We start from the raw sequence: 26,001 nt of genomic DNA on the forward strand, positions 1-26,001 counted from the left end.
GACAGGATGATCCAAACCTTCCTGACATTTCCTTGTTTCTAGTTGAAACAGTTACTCCCTGGTATGCAGACATAGCGAATCTCCTAGCAACTCAATAATATCCTCCTGGCATCTCAAGCTGTGAGAAGAAGAAGCTTCTGTTAGAATCAGCCCCCTACACTTTATTAGGTTGTGCACTATACAAGAGAGGCAAAGATGAAGTGCTGCAAAGATGTGTTGCAAGGGATGAAATCGGCATAGTATTGAAAGTATGCCATGACGGACCATGTGGTGGACACTTTATAGGAGAAGTGACAGCCAGGAAGGCTCTGTTAGAGCAGGATACTGGTTGGCTGACCCTCCACAAGGATGCATATGATTATTGCAAGAGATGTGATACTTGTCAGCAAATGGGAAAACCCACCAAAACAAGTGCCATGCCACTGCAACCTATTCTTCCCCTAAAGACATTCGAGAAGTGGGGGATCCATTTTGTGGATCCCATTGATCCACCTACCAGACGGAAGCAGAAAAGATACATCCTAGTATATATGGATTATGTCACAAAGTGGTGTGAAGCTAAAGCCTTGAAGCGGGATGATGGTAACAGTGTAGCTTTTTTCATGTACGAGAATATTATCACCCGTTTTGGTAGTCCCCTCAAGCTGGTAAGTGACAGAGGTACTCATTTCCTTAACAAAATCATGAAGGAGCTGACTGAACTGTATAAGATCCACCATCACAAGTCCACTCCTTACTACCCGAGAGTCAACGGCCAAGTTGAAGTCACCAATCGCATCCTTTGCTCAATTCTGATAAGAACGATTGCCGCACATCGTCACGACTGGGATGATCGACTTATAGAGGCCCTCTGGGTGTACAGAACCTCCCATGAGGCAGCAGAACAGACCCCTTTCCAGCTAGTGTATGGTAAAGAAGCTGTCTTCTTTGTTGAGCTGAAATTGCCCTCTTTGCGAGTGGCAGTTAAAGAACTCTTGGGAGATAGTGAGTCACTGCAACGTCGTCTCCTGCATTTGGAATGCTTGGACAAGATACGGCGGATGGCCCTACAATGCATGGAAACCACTCAAGCGTGACACAAGGCCTATCATGACAGTTTCATCAAGCACAAGGAGTTCAAAGAGGTGATCTTATCCTAGCCTATGATTCGAGATTTGGCAAGTTTCAACAACGGTGGATGGGCCCGTACAAGGTACTGGCCATCAATCCTAACAGCTCTGTTCAGGTGTAGACCATTGATGCCTATGATGATCCTTTCCTCATCGATGGCTATCACCTTTAAAGAAGTATTTCCCTCCCTGGGGATCTTGACAATCACAGTCAACCTACCCTCCCCCTTTTGGGTGTTGCACTATCCTTCTTGTCAAGCTTCTAATAGCCCTTATGACTCTCCTCATGAGGCGGTCTCGTTCTGCTACCCCCTCGCAGAAACATCTCAACCCGACATTGTTCTCTTCTCGTCTCATCCAACAATGGTGGCGAGGTTGGTCCTAACATATGGTATTTCTACTATTCTCTTTCTTAATGAAAAAAAACAAAAGAAAAAAAAGAGAAAAAAAAGGAGAAAAGAAAAGAAAAGAAAAGAAGAAGAAGAAGAAAATAACAAAAACAACAAAACTGTTATGGGAGAAAATGAAGAAATTCCCTGTCATAACAAGCCTTGTTCCAAGAAAAGGTGGAAACACCCTTGGACGAGAAGCTGACTGTGGAAAAGGTGGTAACACCCCGCAGTTCAGGATAGCTGACTCACCAGCAGAACCTCTTCAACAAGTAATTTGAAGACACCTCCCTTGGTGCGCTGTCTCTGCAATATCAGTCCGACTACCCTTCTTAACAAACGACTCTTCTTACCAATCATTGAAGTACAAGATTTGTAGGCTACCTCCCTGGGTATGCCTCCTCCTCAAGATCCTCATGATAATAACAGCCAACATGATCTTCATCACCAACCCCTTGAGTGATGTGAGCTTTCATCCTAACAGGATGGGGATGTGAGTACGGGCTGCCCTCTGTATCTATCAACAGAGCATGAGACAGAGGGTGGGGTGAGTAACGAGTCTTTCGTTTCAAATCAAATGAGAGGTGAGTTGTGTGAACGGAGTATTGTACGCACGGGATGGGCCTCTCAATGCACAATGCACGATCTATTTCTGTGCACTTCACTATAAGGCTCCCTGGCCTTCCTTCTTGCACTGTATGCCGGCATAGGGCGGGATGCACAGTTGCACCATCAAATGTACACAAGGCATACAACCTCTGCACAAGCGACAATGAGGATTACATCAATGGGTTTCAGGAAAGGGCTGCCCTCTATATCTATCAACAAAGCGTGAGACAGAGGGTGGGCTGAGTGTGACTGGAGTTTCTTCAATCAATTACCAAGAGGTGAGGATTGAGGGACGTTACGACCCTTGGAGTCAGGTACGTTTCCATTTCCCTATGCACCCACGGGCTAGGTTTCTGCCATCAACACAGGACAAACCACTCTGTTCTATACACTGCACTACAAGGCTCCCTGGCCTTTCTCCTTGCACCTATGCCAGATGGGTTGGATACACTAATGCACCATCAATTGTGCACCTCGCATACTTCCTCTGCACCATTCCTTTATCGATTTCTAAATCGGGTGTGAGCTATGGGTTTCATCTTGATTTCCTCAAGTGACATTAGTCATGGGTCAAGTGCCTACTCTTTTAATCCATTTGAGTGATCGTGAGTTGAGTGCAATAGCCCTCGCTATGGACGAATTTCCTGTGATTCCTTCAACTAGCTACCTCCCTTGGTGCTGTCGCATGATCCCTGCCACGAAGGACGAAGGATGTGTGTTGTGAAGATACCTTGTTACCTCCTGCAGCCGATGACGCCTCTTGACGCAACCTTGATAGTTGACATTCCTCCTCGGCAATATGGGCCAAGTTTTTCTAACCATACAACTTCTGTTTCTCAGTACCGGTTATGTTTTAAGTGTGGGGATGCTATGGTTGGTCTGATGTGAGGTACTAAGTTCTTGAAGTTTGGTTTATCCTTCCTGTTAAGGTCTTAAGTGTGGGGATGCGTCCCTGCGCGTCTATGTTGCATACCCCCATGCATACACCCTGTTCTAATCATGCATCTATGCCGTGATTTCATTTTACCCTGATAGGGTTCCTTCTCCACTCTTACGTTCTATTTCACCCTGTCCTAGGGGTTGTTCCTTACCTATTTGTCCTTATTCTTGGTTTTGCGCTTCTTTCATACGAACAGATCTTACGTTCACCGAAAACTCAATCCAACCTTACAGCCCTGTTTGTTCCTTTGAACTTACTATTTTTCCTTTTTACCAACCCTTGTTCTGACAGTCGATTCTCAAGTTATTAATTTTTGCAGTAATTCTCGTAAATTAGAGAGTTTTCCATGTGAACGTGTCTTTATTATTTCGAAACTCTAATCTGATACACCAGCCCTGTCCTACCCTTTCTCCCTGACATTTTTTCTCTTTACTCCGTATCCTTTCGATGCACGGTTCATCCGTTATTAATTTCTACGGGTTTTCGAGTCTTTTTCATGCCTATTTTTCACATTTTTTCATGTGAACCTGCCCTATTTTCACCGGAATTTCTATTTGATTTGACCAACGTGTCTTGCCAGCCTTTCCTCCATTTTTTTCTTTTCCCTCCCCCATCTTTCGACTGCCCTATTTTTAGTTATTAATTTTTTCGAGCGTTTTTTAATGCATTTTTCATGGTTTTTTCATGTGAACCATTCCTAATTTTTCCCAAACTGAGTTTTGATGCACCATCCCTGTGAATCCCTTTCTTTCAGACATTTTTCCTTTTTAGTATCCTCTATTCGGACGTACAGTTCTTCCCGTATTAATTTTCGAGTCCATTTTCGGGCACATTTTTGCGGTTTTTCCTATGTAGATGCGTTCTATCTCAAACGAAACTGTGTTTTAGAGTGATAGGATTGTCGGACACATTGTTTTGCACACTTTTTCTTCTTTTCACACTTCGTTCCAATGCGCGGATTTTCCGATATTAATGCCCGTATGTGTTTTCGGGTTTGTTTTTTGCGTTTTTTCCATGTGAATACCCTGATTTGGTCCTGGAACTCATGTTGTATGTTTCCAAGATTTTCGTCTTGTCTCGCAGCACCTTTTTCCTTTTTATGGATTTTTGATCCGACAAACGGTTTGGCTTTTATTTTATTTTTTCATTTTTCCAATTAACCACATTTCTCGTCTTGCGCGTGAACGCGCGTGTTTTTGGTTTTACGCGCCTCGAGACGCCCCCATGGCGTCCGTGGCTTGCACATCCCCGTCCCTGCCCATTTGACCTCGTCATTGTAAATTTTTTTACCCCTACCCGCGCATACGCACGGGCCGGGGATGTGTTCTTTTATTTTATTATTTCTTTTATTTTTCTTTTTTTTCATTATTTAATATAGAAAGAGAAAAAAAATATACACACAAATATTTTTTTTTTAAAAAAACAATTTAAAAAAAGAAAAAACTAAGAAAAAAAAGAAGAGAGAAAAAAGAAAAGCATACACACTAACATCACACATGAACATACCAAAGACCAGAAACAGAAAAAAAAAACCAAGAAAAGAAAAAAAGAAGGAAAAAAAAAACATACCTGCAAGCTGCCGTTGCGTTTCGGTTCTCCCTCCTCCTCCTCTTTCCTCCCCTTCCTCCTCCCCTTCTTCCTTCCTCTCCTGCTTGTTCTTCTCCTTCTCCTCCTTCTTCTCCTTCCACTTCTTCTTCTTCTCCTTCTTCTTCTCCTTCCATTTTTTTTTATCCTCCTACTCTCCCTCCTCAGCGCTCCTGACGGCGGCCCGTTCGTGGTCCATATCCTCTCCCCCCTCCTCTCCCTCCTAGGCACCCCTCCTGCCGCCTCCTGAAGCAGCGCCCCAGCGGCCTCCTCCAACAACGTCCTCCCTCTCCCCCGCCTCCTAACTCCGCCCCTTCCGCCTCGACCTCCCCTCAACTTCCTCCACCCTCGCCTCGCAGCGCCGCCTGTGGGCCTCCTCCATACGCCCGTCAGCGTCTCCTAGGCTTCCTCCTGGTACTCTGCCACCCTGCCTTGTCGCCACGTGCCATCGGCTGTCCGCCTATTGCCTTCACCGCCTCCTGGTACTCCTCCGCCGTCAGCCACCGACTCCCCCTTCCTCTTCCTCCTCCTCCTCCTTCCCTCCTTCCCCCTCCTCCTCCTCCTCCTCCAACCAACCTCCTCCTCCTCTTACCACAACCAGGTACCTCTAACCTAACTTAGGTTGAAACTAACCTAACTTAGGTTAACATCTAACCTAACTTCAATTAACAACTAACCCGACTTAAGTCACTAAACCTCCCTTTGGTTACCTTAACCCCCCTAAAGTTAAATTAACCTAACTAGGGTTAGGTCACTATTAACCTAACTAGGGTTAGGATTCACTTAACCTAACTAGGGTTAGGTTTTCCACTAACCTAACTATAGTCAGTCAACTAACCTAACTGAGGTTAGTTCCCCTCCCCCCCCCCACTAACTAACCCTAGGTTAGTTAGTCTCACTGTAAGAAAGTTGGGAATAGTTAGAATGTTGATAATATGCCATGTCACACAAACATTGGTATATAAGGAGAGAAGTTGTAATTTTTCACATCTTTTTACATATCAATACAATTACAATCTTTCTCTCCCTTCTTGTTCACAGCTTTTATGGCTTCCTCATCTTTCCTGTCTTTCTCTCTCCAAATCTAGTATTTCTCTCTCCTCGTCACTCTTATTCTCTCTCTTCCTGCAGTTTTTCTCTCTCCTCTGCAGTCTTTCTCTCTCCTCTTTCTCTCTCCCTGTTTCTCTCTCTGACAAGTGGTATTAGAGCTTCAGTCTTTGATCCATTATTTTCTCCCAATTTCAGTCTCATTTTCCTATTTCAAAACCAATTTCAGATAAAAATGGTACAAGACAGTGAGTAGTGGAGTGTTGCAGGACAACTACAGTTAGCAAGTGACTACATCTGGAGATATCCAAGGTTAGATATGGCGGGTAAAGTCTTAAATGGCTGGACGTCAACAAATTTTATGCAAAATTGAAGGTAACTAGGGTAAAGGATGGTTAACCGGGCTTAGTTTGGGAACAAACTGTGGTTACTTTGAAAAGAGGGGTTTCTCTTTCCCCTTTCCTGGAAATTCCTGCAGGTTCCATGGAAGTTCAGCTCCAAGATCTGTTCATATCTCTCTCATCTCTGATCTTCTTGACCAAAAAACACCTGGAATAGATCCTACTCATCAGGAGCTTCAAGTTGAGCACAAGATTGCTCAAGATTGGGCCAGCATTCAGGCCAGAAACAGCCCCGAAAATTGCGGCGCAATTTTCAGGCTGATTCCAGCCCTGCCCTGCTTCAGCTTGCTTCCTCTCAGCCCTGGCACTCTTCTTGATCCATTCCAAGCATAAATCTTCAGCCATATTGAGATTCTCAGCCACATTTAAAGATTCCTCAGCTCCTCTTGAACCCTAGGTGAACAGTCCATGGGCAGCCATGAAAGCTTCAGCCCAAGCTTCCAATTCTTGACAATTTCTTGAAGATTCTTCATCCTTTTGGCCCGTGGAATCATTTCAGCAAGGATTCTTCAACAAATTGCAAGGATTAAGCACGGGATGGCTAAAGATTGAGGATCAAGAGCTTCTATGGAGCAAAAATTTGGGGGAAACGGGTTTAATGCTTCAATTTCAAGCATTTGAAGCTTCAAGATTGGTCTCAACCATCAGATAAGCAAGCCTTATGGATTATTTTGCTAACATTGGACAACCGGGAGCCCTATCAAGCATTTGGCAAGTCATTTTCAGTTATGACAAGGTATTTCTCTTCAATTTTTAATCTTTCTCACTAATCCAATTGCTGAGCTTAAGCCATTTGACTGAGAGATTAAAGAATTGAACATTTTCATCAAATTCTCAGCCAACCTTTGCCTGAATCCATCTATTCATGAATGCAATGCTTGTCTAATACATATTAGCTTCAATCAGTGAATTAAAGGCCTCAATCTAAGATTTCAGCATAACACTTGAATCTTATTGACTGAATACATTGATTGATGCCTTTGTTTACTCTAATCCAATTGATTGGTTGATTCTCTTTTGCCTAAATTGGAAAATTGTAAAAGGGTAAGTACTAGCAATCAGTGAGTCACTAAATTGCATAGGTAAAACCCTTCTCCCATCTCAAGTTTTCTTATCTCAATCAATTGCATCTCATGAAAGGCTGAATGGATATTTTTGAATTGCATATCATGCTGATTGCTTAGCACACTAGCCTCTACCATGTTGATATTCCCACCGAGGAAAAAGGTGGATGCCGGGGGAGATAGTGGGACAAAAGAGAGGTGACCCTCCCTCACTATCGAAGATCCCGAAGGGGTGCAACCAACCGACCCGGGGGGAACTTTGCCCACCTCCCGGTGATTCGGAGCTCGTGTAGGGAGCCTGTCATGCCGTTTTATCCCTCACACAGGTACAGCGAGTGGAGGATTGAAGATTGAAGACTTTCCAAGGACTCAAGTACCTACAGGACTAAAACAGGGTAAAACAGGGAATTTACAGGTTACTTATAAGGTATTTACAGGTGGATACAAGTACACCCTTCATTGTTGAAGCATAGGTGCAGGTACTACAGGATACCCCAGGTCCTATATACCCCTTTGCAGGGTTTGGTAGCCATTTGAGGTTACTTTCTTGCATTACAGGGTCAAAACAGGGCATTTACAGGTCTAGACAGGGTGTAGGACTGGACAGTTCAGACTCTGAAATTCAGCTACAGAATTTTCTATCCTAAACCTGTTATAGCGTGCTATAGCTCATCTCGAAGAGGGCATTGTTAGCTTCGATTCGCACAAAAAAGTTCTGAAATCGGAGTTTCCTAGCCAAAGTTATAGCCGTTTTACTGACAAGGGGTACTGCAGGACTGCACTAGTATGGCAGGACATAAAGGCAAAAATAAGGTCCAGGAGGATTATGCACAGCAAATCAGGGATTCCATGATGGAAAGTACACTTCAAGAGAACCCTGAAGAGCTTCAACAACAAGGAGAAATCAGTATACTCACTGATACTTTGTGTGCCCATGAACTAAGACATAGAGAGTGACATGAGGCCCTCTTGTCAATAATGGAGCATATGGCTCAATCTACTGATCAGACCAAGGCTTCTATTGAAAAGTTGGTAATATCCAATGACCAAATCTCGGCACAAATCTCTAAACTCATACAATTGCAAGTGGCATCAAAAGAAGTTAATGAGAAGGCTTGTTCAAACAGTGACCCTTCAGTCCCACTTCAGCCATCCAACCAAAATGGTCATGGAGATGGGATCATTGGAAGAAGAGGCATTCCAAATAGTCAGTATGAAGTAGGAGAAGCTTCACAAAGGCATGATGACTATTTGGGCAGTTTGAATGGAGCCAGTACTCAAGCTTCTGGACTGCATACTCAGAATTCTAGGGGTGCTTTACCAACAGGAAGATTACATGGTAATTCTCAGCCACCTGTTGGAAGATTTCAGTCTCAATTTGGAGGTTCTGTACTTGGAAATCTTGATCAGCCAGTTTTGGGACAGCAACCCTTTCATGATAGAGAATTGAAGGACAAAATTGTTTTATCCAAATTCAATGGCCAGTCATCTTCACCATCAGAATTAGAGGAATGGACCTCTAAGATGGAGTCCTACTTTGACATATTCCCTAAAACTGATGCTATGAAGATTCACTTTGCTTCCTTGCACTTAGAAGGATTTGCCCATACTTGGTGGAGGTATATCAAGAAAGAGAATGTACTTATTGAGAATTGGGAAGCTTTTAAGGTACTTATGGCTGAAGTCTTTGTTTCGCCTCTTGAAAAAGAGAAGCTAGCATGAAGATGGTATGGTTTGGAACAAAGGGGCCTAAGTGTAAGAGAATATACAAACCAATTCCTCAACTTGACCATGTATGTGGAAAGCATCAGTGATGAGGCCAAGTTACACAAGTTTATGTATGGTTTAGAACCATCCTTGTCAGCTGATGTTATGGCGCAGAATCCTACTTCACTTTTCAAGGCTATTGAGCTTGCAGAGCGCTATGGAAGAAAGTATAAGAAAGAGTCTTCATTTTAGCCAAGTTATGGACAGCCAAGGACTATTTTAAAGCAAGGGCAAGTTGATAACATTTATGGCAGCAATCATATGCCTAGTGGGAGCTTACGAGTATCAACTTATCCTCCATTCAATGCTTCTAGGCTTCAAAGCAATTTCAGGACAACAAACAGTCCAAAGGTTGAATTTAAGCAAGGTGACAATAAGCCTAAGTCCACTTCAGCCAATACAAATTCCAAAAATATTCCCATGGATCTTTACAAGGAAAGAAAGGACAAAGGCTCATGCTTCAAGTGTGGAGAAAAGTATACTCCTGACCATGCTTCAAAGTGTGTATACAAAAATGCCAAGCCAAAGTTTCAGAGTATGCTAGTTCTTGAGGACTTTGAAAATGACATAGATGAAGCTAATGCAGTGACAATCAATGCTGAAAATGAAGATTTCGAGGATGATGGTGGACAGGAGTACTTTTATGATCCATCTGACTCCTTTCCTTTTGATCCAGGCAGAGATGTTCCATTTGATCCTGGTGGATTTTGTAATGAGTTGCCTTCTGCCACTAATTGTTCTATCTCTATGGATGCTTGGACGGGATCTAAGAGCCCTAATACACTTCGTATGAAGGGAAGCATATGTGGAAAGCCAGTGTTCATCTTGATAGATAGTGGCAGTACTCACAGTTTTGTCAATAAATCCATTATGTACAAGTTGAATTGTGTTCCCACCGACTTACAACAGCCCATTAGAGTACAAGTGGCTAATGGTGAAGAGGAAATCACCACACAGATTTGCCCACAGGTTTCTTTGCAGATGGCTGAAAATTTTGAAGTCAAAGTAAACCTGATCACTTTGGAAATGGGGCCCATAGATATTGTACTTGGTTGTGATTGGTTGATGACTTTAGGCAGGATCACTATGGATTTCTCACAGTTATATATGGAGTTTTTCTCCAATGGACAGCTCATCCATTTACAGGGAATCCCTAGTAGATCTGATTTTCAGCTTATCACCATTCAACAACTCAAGAAAGAGTACAAGAAGCGCTCACAGATATTTGTTTTGCATTTGAACAAAGAAACACAGGATCAGCCCAATAATTCAGCAAACCATCCAGCCTTGATAGCTCTTCTTGAGGAGTATAGAGATTTATTTGAAGTACCTACTTCATTGCCTCCTAAGAGAGCGGTGGATCACCCCATTGATTTGGAGCCCAACTCAAAGACAATCAATAAGCCACCTTACAGACTATCAAAATGTGAACGAGAGGAAGTAGCCAAGCAAATCAAAGTGCTTCTTGAAATGGGATTCATTGAACCAAGTTCTTCACCTTATGCATCTCCAGTCCTGTTAGTCAAAAAGAAAGATGGATCTTTCAGAATGTGCATTGACTACAGGGATCTCAATAAGATAACAGTGAAGAACAGGTATCCTATACCCAGGATTGATGATTTGCTTGATGAGCTTAAGGGGGCTCGATTCTTCACGAAGATTGATTTGAGATCAAGGTATCATCAGATTCGCATGGGAGAGGGTGATGAAGTCAAGACTGCTTTTAGGACTGATCGTGGGCTCTACCATTTCTTGGTGATGCCATTCGGGCTTACAAACGCTCCAGCTACCTTTCAAAGCCTAATGAATAAGATTTTGCAACCTTTCCTCTTTCAATTTGTCTTGGTGTTCTTTGACGACATTTTGATTTATAGCAAGACTTTACAGGATCATTTGTCACATATGAGGAAGGTTTTTGATGTGTTGAGACATCATAGGCTTTTTGTTAAGGAGAAGAAGTGTTCTTTTATGCAGACTGAAGTGGAATACTTGGGACATATAGTCAGTGAAAAAGGAATACAGGCTGATCCCAAGAAGGTGCAATGCATAAGAGATTGGCCAACGCCTACTACTACTACCTCTCTTAGAGGATTTCTTGGTGTATCCTCATTCTATCGCCAATTTATAAAGCATTATGCGGCAATTGTAGCTCCTTTGACTGACAGGTTGAAGAAAGAGGCTTTCTTTTGGGATGCTCTTGCAGATAGCAGCTTCAACCAGTTAAAGGAATTACTTACTTCTGCTCCTATCCTTGTATGCCCAGATTTCTCCAAAGAGTTTACTATACAGTGTGATGCTAGTGGCCGTGGCATTGGGGCTATTTTACTTCAGGAGCATGGAGTAATTGCATTTGAAAGCCGTAAGCTTACAGATAAGGAGATGGCCATGAATGTTTATGACCAGGAAATGTTGGCTATCCTGCATGCAATCAAGAAATGGCACCATTACTTATATGGCAGCGGATTCAGAGTACATAGTGATCATCGGGTACTCAAGTATTTCCTTACTCAGTCAAATCTCACTCCAAAGCAATGATGATGGGTAGCAACATTACAAAATTATGACTTTGACATCACTCATACAAGGGGTAAAGATAACATAGTGGCTGATTCTCTTTCTCGTATGTGGGCCTGCAAAGTGTCAGCCATGACAGAACTACATAGCGATTGGATTGAAGAACTACAAGAGGCCTATCTCTTAGATGAGGAATTCAGCCAAAACTTTCAGAAATTACAGCAAGGACTTATGGAAGAAAACTCGCATTACCAGCTTAAAAATGGTCTTATTTGGTGGAAGGGCAAGATTGTTATTCCCTCTACTTCTTCTTTCAAGCGGAAAATTATGGAGAAGTTACATTCTTCGCCTTTAGTTGGACATTTGGGAGTTTTCAAGACTTATGACAGGATCAGCAAGAGCTTTTATTGGAAAGGACTGTGGAAAGATGTCAAGGACTTCGTTATGAAGTGTATGCCTTGTCAGCAAAATAAGGATAGCACCCATAAGCCAGGAGGTTTGTTGCAGCCATTGCCTATTCCTACGGGTAAATGGACTCATATTACTATGGACTTTATCACTGGCTTACCTACTACCAAGAAGGGGTGGAATAGTATTTATGTGGTGGTTGACAGACTCACCAAAGCAGCTCATTTTATCCCAACAAAAATTCAGTTTACTGCTTCTCAAGTGGCCAACCAGTTTATGGAGCATATTTTCAGATTACATGGATTACCGCAGGTGATTGTCCATGATAGGGACTCAAAGTTTATGAGTAACTTTTGGCAAGCGGTATTTACATCTATGGGTACTAAGTTGACTCCATCTACGGCTTATCATCCCCAAACTGATGGACAGACAGAGAGAGTTAATAAATGGTTGGAGACTTATCTTCGCCATTTTTGCTATGATGTCCAAACCTCATGGGATTCTTGGTTACACCTGACTGAGTTTGCTTATAACAATTCCACTCATGCGAGTATAGGAGTTTCACCCTTTGAGGCTTTGTATGGTTACAAGGTGCCCTTACCCACAGTCATCTTTAATGAAAAGATCAACCCTCATGGGAAGGAAGAGTTGGAAAGAATGCAGACCCTTCTTCAGCAATGCAAGGTGAATCTAACGAAGGCTCAAGATCAGATGAAGATGTATGCTGATGAGAAGAGGAGGCCTTTAGAGTTTCAGGAAGGAGAGCTGGTTTTGTTGAAGGTGCCCAAATCCAAGTACTCTACATTGAAAGATGGATCTAGTAATAAGCTTGCCCACAGATTTTATGGCCCTTACAGGATCCTTAAGCGGATTGGAGATTTGGCATACAGACTAGAGCTTCCCTCTTCTACAAAGATTCATAACGTCTTCCATGTTAGTCAGCTCAAGCCCTATTATGGTGATCCACTAGATATAGTTGATGAGCTGCCACCTATTGATGAAGATGGTCTTGTTTAGTACATCCCAGAGGCTGTTATAGGTCAGCGTGAAAAGAAGCTTCGATCACGTTCTATTGTGGAATATTTGATTAAATGGAGAGGTTTACCCTCTGAAGAGGCTTCTTGGAGACCTGATTCAATATTGGATGAGTATCCATACTTGAGGGATACATTGGTGGCTGAAGCCTATTGCTTATGGAGCTAGTATTGATGCAGACTAGTTCAGGACTGGTGCACAGATCGGTCGTAGATAACTCACGTGGTGAATCCCGGAAGGTCCCCAAGAACAAAGTACTCTACTTTTTAGCACAAAAACCCATGTAAAAGCAAGCACGACAAGAGGCAAGAGACAAATTGGGTTCAATCTCCCCCATGTCTTGTGTGAGCGCTTCACAAAGCATGTATTTAATGTATATTTCCAATCTTCATGCTCAATAATAGCCCAATTACAAAAATATGACAAGCTTTTAGCTTTTGGGTTTGCTTTCTACCAAAAATAGGAAAATAAAGCTAATGGACGGTGCCCATAGTGTCTGGCACGCCCAATCTCAATGTCCAAATAGAAATAACATATCCAGGCGCATAAGCGCATACAAAATAATAATAAATAATCGATGTCTCAATAGACATAACAAAATATAGGCGTGGCGCCTATCAAAATCTAATCCAAGAGTCGAAAACCCGCTAGACTCCAATGCTTTCCTCCGCCACTGCTGCTATCTCTACACATCAACTGAAGCATTCACAATCGTTAGTAAAATAACACAATTAAACCGACAAAAGTGAATACCTAGCAGTCTTCAGCTACATAAATAAATCAACTGGTTAGAAATAAATCCTAACCTTAATTTATTACGAGTGCGCACTCTAAACTCATAAACGTTTATTAATTTAATATGCATTTTGCGGAATCACCCGCTATGGAATCACCCATGTACACACTAAATTAATGAAACGCCTGAAAAGGACAGGCGTCCCCATCAACTTCTCGCACAAAGAATCCTCTTTGCGTATGAGCCCCGGTCATCTAAGTTTACGGAATCCACCGTAAAACCTCATGGAATCCACCGTGGAATATGCCTCCTGGCATCAAGGACAGCACGCTGTTTTAGAACAGTTTTTATCGTACCTCATTTTCAGAATTAAGCTATCTACATGAGCTTAAAGTACTCTTCAAGAGCTTCGTTTTGATATGTGGTACATCTTATTTGGACACTTCTATCAAAAGTTATGGCAGATTTGGTCCAGCAGGGACTGTTTATTCAGCAAGCTGTCTACTTTCTTCTGGAACTATTTGTTGAAGACTCTATGGCTCCATTTGCTTCTGATGTACTTCAAGTCATGTATATAGTTGGGTCCTCTTTCCGTTCTTCAAATTCAGCCCTTGTAATGATCATTCTTCATTCATTTCCCATTTGTAAAGCTGTAAAGCAGAGTAGTACTCTGTTCTATCCATCTCTTCTTAGCTATTTCTAGGTTTGTTTTTTAGGACAAAAACTTTTGGGAAGGGATGGATTGTAAGAAGTTAGGAATAGTTAGAATGTTGATAATATGCCATGTCACACAGACATTGGTATATAAGGAGAGAAGTTGTAATTTTTCACATCTTTTTACATATCAATACAATTACAATCTTTCTCTCCCTTCTTGTTCACAGCTTTTATGGCTTCCTCATCTTTCCTGTCTTTCTCTCTCCAAATCTAGTCTTTCTCTCTCCTTGTTACTCTTATTCTCTCTCTTCTTGTAGTCTTTCTCTCTCCTCTGCAGTCTTTCTCTCTCCTCTTTCTCTCTCCCTAGTTCTCTCTCTGACACTCACCTAGGTTAGTTAATACTTGCCTGGACTAACTTAACTTGACCTAATTGACCCTAGACTAACCTAATTGACTTAATTAATCCTAGACTAACTCAGACTAACCTACTCAACCTTGACTAACCTGACTACACTACCCAGGACTTACCTGACTTATCCAGACTAACTTGACTTAGTTGACTTAACTTGACCTTACTTATCCAACTAACCCAAATTTACATCATCTAATTGATTTAGTTAATTCAAAAAATTCATTTAAATTCAAAAAAAGTTCAAATTTTTTTCTAAAAGTTCCTCCATATTTTTGCCATTTTTGGGAAATTTTTCACGTGGAAATTTTAACAAATAAAATTCCAAAAAATTAAAAATTTGACAATTCATTCAAACTTACCTAAAAGATGCATAAAATTCATTCAAAATTAGTTTTAAAAATACAGAAAAAATCCAAAAAAATCCACCCACCCCCTTGACTTTTTTCCACTAATTTCTCACTTCAACATATTTTCATACAAGGCACCCATATTCTTTGAATTTTTTTTAAAAAAGAATAAACATAAAAATAAAAAACTTATTTTCATAACATAAATTGTGGATATTTCCTTCATGGCTGAATTTTCATTTTTTCACATATCCATGTGCTATATATCTTGATTTTATTATTATTATTATTATTATAAAAAATAAAAACAACCACCAACCACAAATAATAACAAATTTAAATTTTTTTTTTAAAAAAAACACCTAAAACAATTAAACCAAACCAAATAATCAATACAAAACAAACAAGATACAAAATAATAAAAATTTTAAAAATACATTAAAAATCGACAAACACATTAATGTGTTTTTCTTTTTTGTTGTTCAGTTAGTGGTCTTTGATTTTTTTTGACTGGATTCATTGCTTTTGGGAGACTCTTCCGTGTGTTTTCCGACCATTGCATACACACTCCTACTCGGTATTTATTTTTTGAGATTTATTTTTTTAAATTCCCCCTTAATCACAATTAATTGTTAAAATGAACTATTTATTCACCCACCTTTTCCACGTGCATTCGCGCTAAACACACAATTTAATAATTTAAAAATCAACTAGCCGTACACTTTGCACGCACTACATACGATTAAGAGACACCTTAATTTGTAATAAAAATGAACCAGCTGTCACGAATAAGCACGTGCTGGCAAAAAATTGCTCTATATCACTATTAATTTTTAATTAAGGAATTTGTATTTAGAGACCCAGTCTGGGAATCGTAGTCCGTGTTGTGATAAAGCACTGTTTCACCTTAATGATTTTTAATTAAATTTTTAAGAAGGAACCACCGTTTTCTTATTAAGGTTTATAACCTAATAAAATGTCACCCATTATTAATAATTTCTTAAAATGAACCCTTCATTAAAATAATCCACCCTCATTACACTTTTTTCCTTTTTAATAAATATGCTTCGTGGGATGGACGCGTACAAGTCTTTTAGTTGACACTGATGGTCAAGGTTATAGTCGAGTCTTGATGTATATTCTTATGGTAGTCTGATTTGTCTATGTGTTACGATTACGGGTGCGGTGTGTAGTTCTTTCTTTCTTTCCTGATACGGGGATTTGGGTGCTTGAATGTTGCATCGCATGAAGCTTTCAATCGCATCTGTGTAGAGGTCATGCTGAAATTTTTCTAGGCTGTGTATTGTTTGGGGTAGTAATTGGGTTAGTTACGACTATGTCTGTATGAATGTCTTTCTTTTGGATTGATTCTTTTTTTATAGCCCTTTGGTTGTTTTGCAGGCATTCTTTGTGATTGCCTGTGTTTGTGGTGTGTGTTTTTTTCATCTGAATGGTGCCTCACGCTCCTCCCCCTATCCAGTATGTCCCACTGGTTAGTAGGGATTACTCTTCCCTACTCACTTTTGAGCCTATCGTGAAGGCAGGACTCGCGACTTTGGTGGTTTTCTCCTTCCCCTTGGTTCCAAAAGATCCATCCATGTGTGATGAGTTCATTGCCTCATACAGTAAGAAGTCGGGACTGGTCCATGGTACTTGCATGACATTGATAGCCCGAGGGTTAGGGAAGGCTTTGTCTCTTCTCTACAAAGGAGAGCCCTTTGTTACAGCTCGACAACTATTCTCCAACGATGAGATTTTGAAGTTGTTATAGAAACAGACCAAGGAAATTCTGGATGTCAAGAAAGTGATCAACACTTCAAGAGTTTCCTTTTCCATGATCACTGATTCTGTATGGAAGTTAGTCTGCTAGTTCCTCCAAGATAGGTTTATGCCTGCAAAGACACCATTCCATTACTTGTCCAAAGAGCTCTTTACAGCTTCCAGGATGGTGTTAAAAGGAGTAGCTATTGATTGGAGCACTTACCTACTCAGAAAGATGGATCAACATTTCGTTAAAGTAACCAGGGGCAATGTCACCAACGTCACCTATGGATCCTACCTGTTTGCTTTCTTGACATACTCAGGCTTAAAGAAGGGTGTACCTTCACCTCCTCCATCTGATCCAGTACCTCCCCCTCCACCTTCCTAAGAGTCAGAACTAATTGATATAGAGGATCTGGATTCTCCTAGTTGCATAAGGCAATATCCGAGTTAGCATTTGCTAAAGACATACTGGTAGATCTGTTTAAGCAGATGGAGCAACAAATCCAAATGATTGAGACCCAAAGAGAAGAGATATCTTCTTTGAAAATTCAGTTAACAGAAGCTCAATCCGAGGTCACTAAAATCTCAGAGGAGAAGGAGAGGATGTCCAAAGAAGCGCAAGAGTTTCAGACTCTTTTAGATGTCAAACTCTCAGCCTTACAGACTGCTAATGACATAGTGGCATCACCAGCTTCCCAAATCAAACACTTGCAAGACCAACTGGCACAGTCACGGTCTGTTCCTCCAAGCCCTAATGTTCCCCTAATTCCTTCTCTATCAAAGCAGGACTTGGCAGTTCTCTAGAGACAGGCTACCTTGTGTCCTTTATTTCAAGATAAAGTGGAACGATTGCAGTCTAGGAAGGATGTGTTATGGTCTACATTTGAGCATTTCCAAGAATATGTTCCTCCAGACCATTCTTTCTTTGTTCACTATCAATTTCAAAAGTTGGCCTTTTACATGAAGCTTTCAACGATGGATCTTCCTCTTCCAGAGGATGGTTGGAGTGGGGCTTGGTCTCCCGAGTTGCTGACAAAAGTGGTCCGTATGGTGTTTGAAGATTCTGTCATGACGGATACCATGTTGCTGTCATATATGTATCTACGAGGAGATCTATTGATTCTAGATGAAGTAGATATGGCATGGTATGTGGGAGACATAGTTTTACAAGCTGTTTTGTATGTCAACTATTTGGAGTTGAGGATAGATGACATATTCGAGAGTTACTCCTCAAAAGTGGCTACTTGCCATGATAATTCCTAGCACTCAATGATTGATTCTGTGGTCCTGAATCAACGACAGAATACAGCTTCTACCTATGTACAGAGCACTAACCAACTGAGGGTGGATCTCTTAGCTCACATTTCCAAAAATAATCTATTTGATTCAAACTTTTTTTATGCCTATCAGAGAAGATCTATCTTAGGTCCCTTTGTTCCTAGCCTGTTGTATTATCAACAAATGGCTCACCGTTATGATACCTATATTTTCCTTTATCAAACCAATTCAACAGCAATCTTACCCCTTCTTTTCCAACCTCAATTTTTTCCTCAAATTCCAATATTTACATATTGCTCTTTTATCGAAGATAGAGTATATTCCCCTTCTCCACTATGCCCTTCTCCATCCCTCCATGTACCTTCTACCTTTCCTATTTATCAATTAACACCCTTCCTAACTGATTCCCTAAAAAATTCCGCTACTCCTTCTTTAACCTATTCCTCCTTTTATGATTTTGCCTACCCATCTCTTCATCCACTTTTACTTATTCCACTTCCCTCTCTCGCCACTTCTATCTCTCAACCCCCTTAGTTGGTTAGTGAATATGAAGGGTTTGATCAGCAGATTCCAAGAAGAAGAGGATAAAGCTCGACTGATTCTCTTACAGGACCTCAGATAAACTGGCTAATAATTCCAGGAGATTGGACAACTGCCAGTCAAGCATACTAGAACTACCTTCATTTTGCTCACCAATATTCACAATCTCTAGATCCTTTAGTGAGATTGACAGCTCATTTTGCTTGGTATCTAGCATACATGCATAGGCATTCCCATAATCATCAAAAGGCCAATCCAAAGCTTTGTATGAATGTCAATGTGAACATTGACTCCCACTAGTTGGATGTCCTGTATTTTCATGCCCTTTGTCTCCCTAGCAGATACTTTGTCTTGCTAGAAAGGATGTGCTACTTGCAGTTCTTTCAAAATCCTCCCAAGACATTTGTAGATGAATCCTTCTCCATGGATCGCTTTCGAAACCACCAAGCCTTCAAAAGGGATCATCTTCATTGATACCTTTGCAATGTATCTTGGATGATTCTTAATGATATATATCTCTTTTTGGAGGTGTCATTCAGATGGTTGTGTTAGTGTTTGTGTGTATGTTGTAATAATTGTATGTGCTGGTGGATGGAAAGCCTATGGTGGAAAGCTGAAGAGAACCTCTTATATCCTTTACAAATTTGTTATGGTTTTTAAATGATTAATCAACTGAGTTAATGAATAATTGAAGTTTTGCTTTAGTAGTATTTTCTATCAGATACAGGTGATAAGTTGGGGTCGTGTTTTGGAGAGATTATTGGAGATTCTACGAAAGATCCCAATTGAGCTCTTTAGTAAACTTATATTTTTCTTTTCCTTAGGTCGCGAGGACACTTCCTTTCTAAGTGTGGGGATATGTTGAGAGTGGAAAAAGTCTGAATTTTTGACTGATTTTTGTTATTTTTGAGGACTGAATGATTAATTTTTTATGGATTTAGAGTGATTTATGGTTGTTAATAAAAGTATTTGAGAGTGTTTTGGATGATATTGGTTATGTTTTGGAAGTTTATGATGGTTCTCAGTAGAGATATGAAGTGCTATGATGTTCTGTTGAGGTTCTGATTGGTTCTGTATATCTTCTGTATAGCTTCTGTTTTGTTCTGATTGTCTTCTGTAGTATGAAGCATGGATTGATGATTGATAAGGATTGAGATCTTTTGAAAGCTTATTGAATAGTTTTTGATAGTTTGGAATGGTTTGAGTATGAGTTATGAGGTTGTGATGACCTTCTGTAACCTTTTGTAGACCCTCTGTCTCTGCTCTGTCTCTGTACTGTAGCTGTACTATAGCTGTTCTGGTGCTGTACTATAACTGTTCTGTAGACCTTCTGTAAGTGTTCTGTAGAATGTATATGTGACTTTTGAAAAGTTTTCTAACCTTTGGAAAGGATGAATCTAAGTTCAAAAGAGCTAAAAAAAGTGGAAGAAGCAGTTGTTGAAGACTGAAGATAAGACTAAGTGATAGTGACAGTAATGAGCTATGAAAGGACATTGTAGTGGCTCTGGTGACTCTTCATATCAGACATACCTCTTGGGAGGTGCATCCATGACCTAAGAAGGATTATTGAGAGTTATTATGAGGGAATTGTAGTGAGGATATGATGTACTATTGAGAGAGAGAGAGAGAGAGAGAGAGAGAGAGAGAGAGAGAGAGAGAGAGAGAGAGAGAGAGAGAGTCAATTCTATTAAAACAGTGTAACTATATATGAGAGATTGAGAGAGAGAACTATGAAGACATTGAAGATGAATACTATGTGATTGATTTCCATTCAAAGATGGTGTATTCCTTTGTGTTCTTTGTTCTATTGAAGAATTTTATGAAGATGTTGAAGATTATGGTTGATTCTATCAAATCTGCGGGAGAAATCTACTATGATGTTGCATGAAGATTTGTTGTTTTCTTTGTTTTGATGATCAGAAGAATGAAATAAAAGCTTGTTGATGTTACAAGATAGATTTTCTTGAAAGAGAATTCCCTTTTCCTTGGTGTTCTTCTTGGGGCTCCATGCTTTTATAAATGGAGCCATAGGAGGAATGAATCTCCCAGGAACACGATCAAAGCAAAATCTCTGCCGAGATTTCATCTCTCTTGCTCATTGAACATAAAGAAAAGAACACATATTTGCATCATCGTCCTCTTCATCCTCATCGCTCTCCATAATTATCCTTTTAGAAACACATGAGAGAGAGAGAGAAAAAAAAAATTCTTGTTCGACATACAATGGGGGGGCTGTGCATGAGAGAGAGAAGGGGTGTATATGGAAAGAAGCACACCCCTTCATCCCCCACATGCACCCCTTCGTATAAAATTTATTAATGAATAATATTTTCTTTTACATTGGCCTTAGCCATTGTTTCCTTGGGGATCTCAAAACTTATAGGCTTGCTTTATGAATACACAATTTTTAAAATCGTAATAAGACTACATTGATATGTGATATTATTAATGTAGATGCAATAGGGTGCTAGATTTTGAGTATATTTAGGCTTCATCATTCTCCCCGGACACAATTGCGAGGCCGTCCTCGGCAAGCACGAAGAAAAAGAACCAGAACACTGTTGAACATGTCTTTAGTATTGATGACAAACCTGAGCCATAGGAGACCACCTAGGGACCACCACACCAAGGATGCTATTCCCTGCTTTGTCATGAGCTTGCACACTCAAAAATCTCAAAGGGATGACCATCTTCTTCATGCTCATAAGGATTCTTCAATTCTGATGGAACGCAAAACTGCACATCGAAGATGTCGACAAAGAGAAAATAGATCCATCGTAGATTGGTGGCCTTTTTGCGATGATTAGGGAGGGAGATGAACACTTCGAATAGGATGTCGATGGGGATGCCTATCGAAGTGGCACTGCTAGACAGTAGTACAAGCCTCCAAACAGGACAATAAGATGCCAATGAATGCAAATGGATCTTGTTAGTTTGCTGCGATGATTCTTGATCACATTAGAGGAAACTTGATGATGGTGAACTCATGCACCCAAATCTTTTCTGAATCGCCTTTTTGTAGTCAAATCGAATAGTACCCTGCCATTGATGTCTTGAATCTCTTCCCCATGAGCGATTGATTTTCTAGCCTGTGCACCATAAATGGAGCCATGGGAGGAATGACTCTCCCAGAAACACGATCAAAGCAAAATCTATATCGAGATTTCATCTCTCTTGCTCATGGAATATAAAGAAAAGAACACATATCTACATCACTGTCCTCTTCATCATCCTTTTAGAAACACACGAGAGAGAGAGAGAGAGAACTTCTTGTTCGACACACAATGGGGGGGGCCTGTGCATGACAGAGAGAAGGGGTGTATATGGAAAGAAGCACACCCCTTCATCCCCCAAATGCACCCCTTCGTATAAAATTTATTAATGAATAATATTTTCTTTTACATTGGCCTTAGCCATTGTTTCCTTGGGGATCTCAAAACTTATAGGCTTGCTTTATGAATACACCATTTTTTAAAACCGTAATAAGACTAAATTGATATGTGATATTATTAGTGTAGATGCGATAGAGTGCTAGATTTTGAGCATATTTAGGCTCCATCACTCGTCAAGAAAATGAAGAAAGACATAGAAACCTTATAGAAACATTCCATCTGTTCGAGGATAACTTCGAGACCCTTTCGAGGTTAACGTAGAAGCAATAGTTGATAGCATAGACAGAGCTAGGAATTTTGAGCAAGCCACCTTCTGTAAGAAAAATGGAATTGTAACAAGGTACAACAACCTATACAAATACCCAACAAGATGTAGAAAGTATTTTTTAAAAAGAGAAAAAACCTCATTTAACATAGCAAAAAAAAGAATGTTTAAACTCACGATCATTGACTCGAACTATATAAGTACATATTCTTCTTTCTAAATTCTCCATGTATTTAAACAATGCTAAATCTTATCTATAAACATATTTTTACTTTAAAACATGTCACATGTCTAAACATTATCACTAAAATTGCTACATAACAAACATGGAAGAATTGCATATGGAACTTCATACTCAAATATATAAAGTTTATAAAGTTTTTCTAGCTAAATGATAGTCAAGCTTAATTGTAAGCTTGAACATCTATAACACAAGCTTAAGGACAAGCATGGAGAGGAGAGCGGAATAGAAGAGTGAGAAAGAGAGAGAAAGAGAGAGAAAGAGGGAGAGATGGAAGAGAGAAATGAAGAGAGGAAGAAAGAAAGAACGCTACGCAGTAATTTGTTTATTTCATGTTGCTACTATACTTGGTGACATGCCTCAACATCACAAGAACTACATAGTAATTTGTTTATTTGATGTTGCTGTTATACTTGTTGACCTCGGGGGGTTCATAATATATATATTCTCTATATAACATGTGTTCATGGCCTATTTATAAATATCCTAATTTGTGATTTTTTCTTGAATAAAATACAAATATTTTCTATTCAATCTGTAAGTAACCCCATTATATGACACCCTTCTGTATGTAAAAAATGTATAAATATGCTATTTTAAAAATCCCTTACATACATATATTCATAAGTGACCCCCCCGAGTTGTTGACATGCCTCAGATCACAAAAATGACAAAGATACAACACTTTTCATAGTTAGTATAGGTGGCTACGACTTCTTTGAGAGAGAGCTTGTAGATTTTGTGCTTAGATTCAATATATCATTTTAATATTGTATCTATTTTGTCTATTACTCAATATTGTTTGTCTATGTTTGTCGAGCCCAAATACATTGATCATTCTAACTAAAGAAATGGTACACAAAGCACCATGGACTAAAGCGGCACTTTTGCTATATGTGGGTTGTATATTATTGAACAAATTTAACTTCAATGTTGCCCACTTTAGCTTATGCACTATATAAATAAAAGTGGAGATATACCCACTTTGCTATCCGTTCTATATGGGTAGTAAATAGACTTTAAATCTCAACATCATGTAAAATTCTCTCCCCCCAATGGAGACTGTTATCTTTCGACATAAGTGACATTTGCTATAGCTTTAAATTGAAGGAATTTCATTTGACATCTTGATGTCAAATTCACATTCCAAAGATCCATCTTGTAAGGAACATCAAGTTTTTGCTACAAAAAACATAAAAAAAATGGAATTTCAATTGAAATACAATGTATTTGCATGGACTTAGATTTGAATGAAATCCTATGTAAGGAGTTTTTAGATTTAAGTGAATATTTAATATATATTTTATGATAATATATTATAATCAGTCTTAATTAGAGAGCATATAAATAGTGATAGCTTGGGACATGAAGAAAGTTTTAGAAATTGAGAGAATTGAAAAATCACCCTTTCAAAAGAGAGAGGAGTATGCTTCATATTAGAGAAGTTAAGAAAAGAAATTGGAAACTTAAAATTATAAAGAGTATAATTTAAGAGTTTTGAGACCTCAAAATCCTAAAAATGCTGAAAATTGTAAAATCACCAAAATAGGACTCTTTGAAATAGAAAAATGTGATTCCTTAAGGAAATGTTAAAAACCACCTAACATTAGTTAGAGACCTCAAAATTCTCTCAAATTTTGATGGTGAAAACCACCTAACGTTCTTAACATTAAGAATGTGAGACCTCAATTTTTCTCAAAATTGAGAATTGCAAAATTCACCCAAATGAGAGATTTAACCAATCTAAAAAGAGTTTCAGAATCAGAATCGATAACATAAAATTAAGTTAATTTATAAAAATCACCATTTCAAAAAGGAGAAGTGAACTCTTCACCATTTTAGAAAGAATTGACCTTCTTGAACATCTAAATTACAGAGCTATAATACGCTCAAAATTGGAAAATTCACCATTTCGACATTCAAAAATGATGATTTGAAACTCAACAATGGATCGAAAGAATATTTAAAACTTCAAACTAGAAAATCACAAGCAAATTACGCTTTTAAGAAAAGCTCACATGCGAGTATTTTACGCAGAAGCTCACATCCCAAACATCGTTAAACTGGTGAAAACGGGTCTTCATTTATTTAGATTCTAAGGGGGGGTATGTAGGATAGTTGGGAACCAAACATATCGGAGTTCCAAAGCAAAACATCTATAATGAAGGTGCAAAACTCGGATGCTCAAGGGAGTTCTTTTCCCGCACCTCCTTTTATTTACACCGGGTATCCAAACGATTGTTTGGATGGATACAAGGCAAGGCAAGTACACTCGCCGCAGCAGAGATATCTATACCCCTCCTTTACACAACACGTTCTCGTTGCAGAAGAGCCTTCTTTCATAACCTACCTACCGCTCTCTCTCTCTCTCTCTCTCTCTCTCTCGGCGCGCGCACAGAAAAATATCATAGTATGTATAGAACCCGTGTCATATCCTCCTCCCACACAACGCGCATCTCTAGAGGATCTGAAACGGCGCCTTCCATTAAGACCTCCAATTAGAAGAGGTGGTCAACAAGTCCGCATCAGCTCTATCGTCCTCCTCGTCGTTGAACTGCTCATGGTGACGGTGGCGGTGTTTATACTGGCTGTCGTCCCGAGACGGTGGCAGGAGGACCGCGTGGCGATGGTGCGCTTCCTGCAGCTTCTTGTCGAGCTTGTGGCCCACTTGCATGGCTGCCATACGCACCTCGCGGGGCATGACGCGGAAGATGCTGTTCTTGCCCGCGAAATACATGAACAAGGGGCTGCAGTCCCATGACAGCACATGGATTATAAACAAGTATTAGTCTTATATCAGAAAAAAGGCAGTGAAGAAAGCCTGATATCTAAGAAAGACTTGATCCTGATCATCTAAGACAGATACCGATCATGATCCATGTGACATACATGGATTGTAACGGCAATAGTCCTGACTCCTTATGGTCTTCTACGAAAGAGCATATGACTAGAACCCATCGACAATCAACGGCGAATGTACGTACGTGTGGCAGTTGAAGACCGCCGCCGCGTCGAAGCCGTCCTTGCCAGCTCGAATAGTAACGGGGTAAGAAAAATATTGTGTTGTATATATTGTGCCATCACTTAGGCAACACTTTCTCATTACAACCATTTTGTAGACCTAATTCTTTTCTCCACACCTCAATATTCTCTCTTCCTTAGCATTCTCTCTCTTTCTCTTTCTCTCTCTCTGTGTTACTAAATTGATTGCTTATTACGCATTCTCTATTTAATAAATTCATGTCAATAGATTAATGACTCACTTTTCTTTAAAGTGTTGATGATGATCTAGCATGGCCATCAGACCATTTAGAGACCAGTATTCCTAGTGCATCACTTAATGGGGTGATCAGAGCACTATGATGGGGATATCTAGTACAGGCAGTACAAGTTATAAAGGGGAAAAGAAGTGTCTGCCAAGTATAAGAGTTTACACAAGAACCAAGGAGTTACACATAAATGAAGATGGCTTAAGTTCTAAGAAAAGGAGGTCCATTAGCAT

At 39.9% G+C, this 26,001-nt stretch overlaps 1 long non-coding RNA gene across 1 annotated transcript; it reads right to left on the minus strand.

The window, feature by feature from the left end:
- Positions 1 to 24,545: 24,545 nt before the first annotated feature.
- On the minus strand, positions 24,546 to 25,536 carry LOC148010090 (uncharacterized). Its single transcript, XR_015689753.1, has 2 exons — positions 25,484 to 25,536; positions 24,546 to 25,246 (listed from the first exon to the last, which is right to left on the minus strand). It is a non-coding gene; the product is annotated as an uncharacterized LOC148010090 (long non-coding RNA).
- Positions 25,537 to 26,001: the final 465 nt, after the last annotated feature.

This window comes from Lygodium microphyllum, chromosome 30 (genome assembly GCF_053477565.2).
Source record: "Lygodium microphyllum isolate KBCC chromosome 30, Lygodium_microphyllum_v1.1.10, whole genome shotgun sequence".
Taxonomy (NCBI): Eukaryota; Viridiplantae; Streptophyta; class Polypodiopsida; order Schizaeales; family Lygodiaceae; genus Lygodium; species Lygodium microphyllum.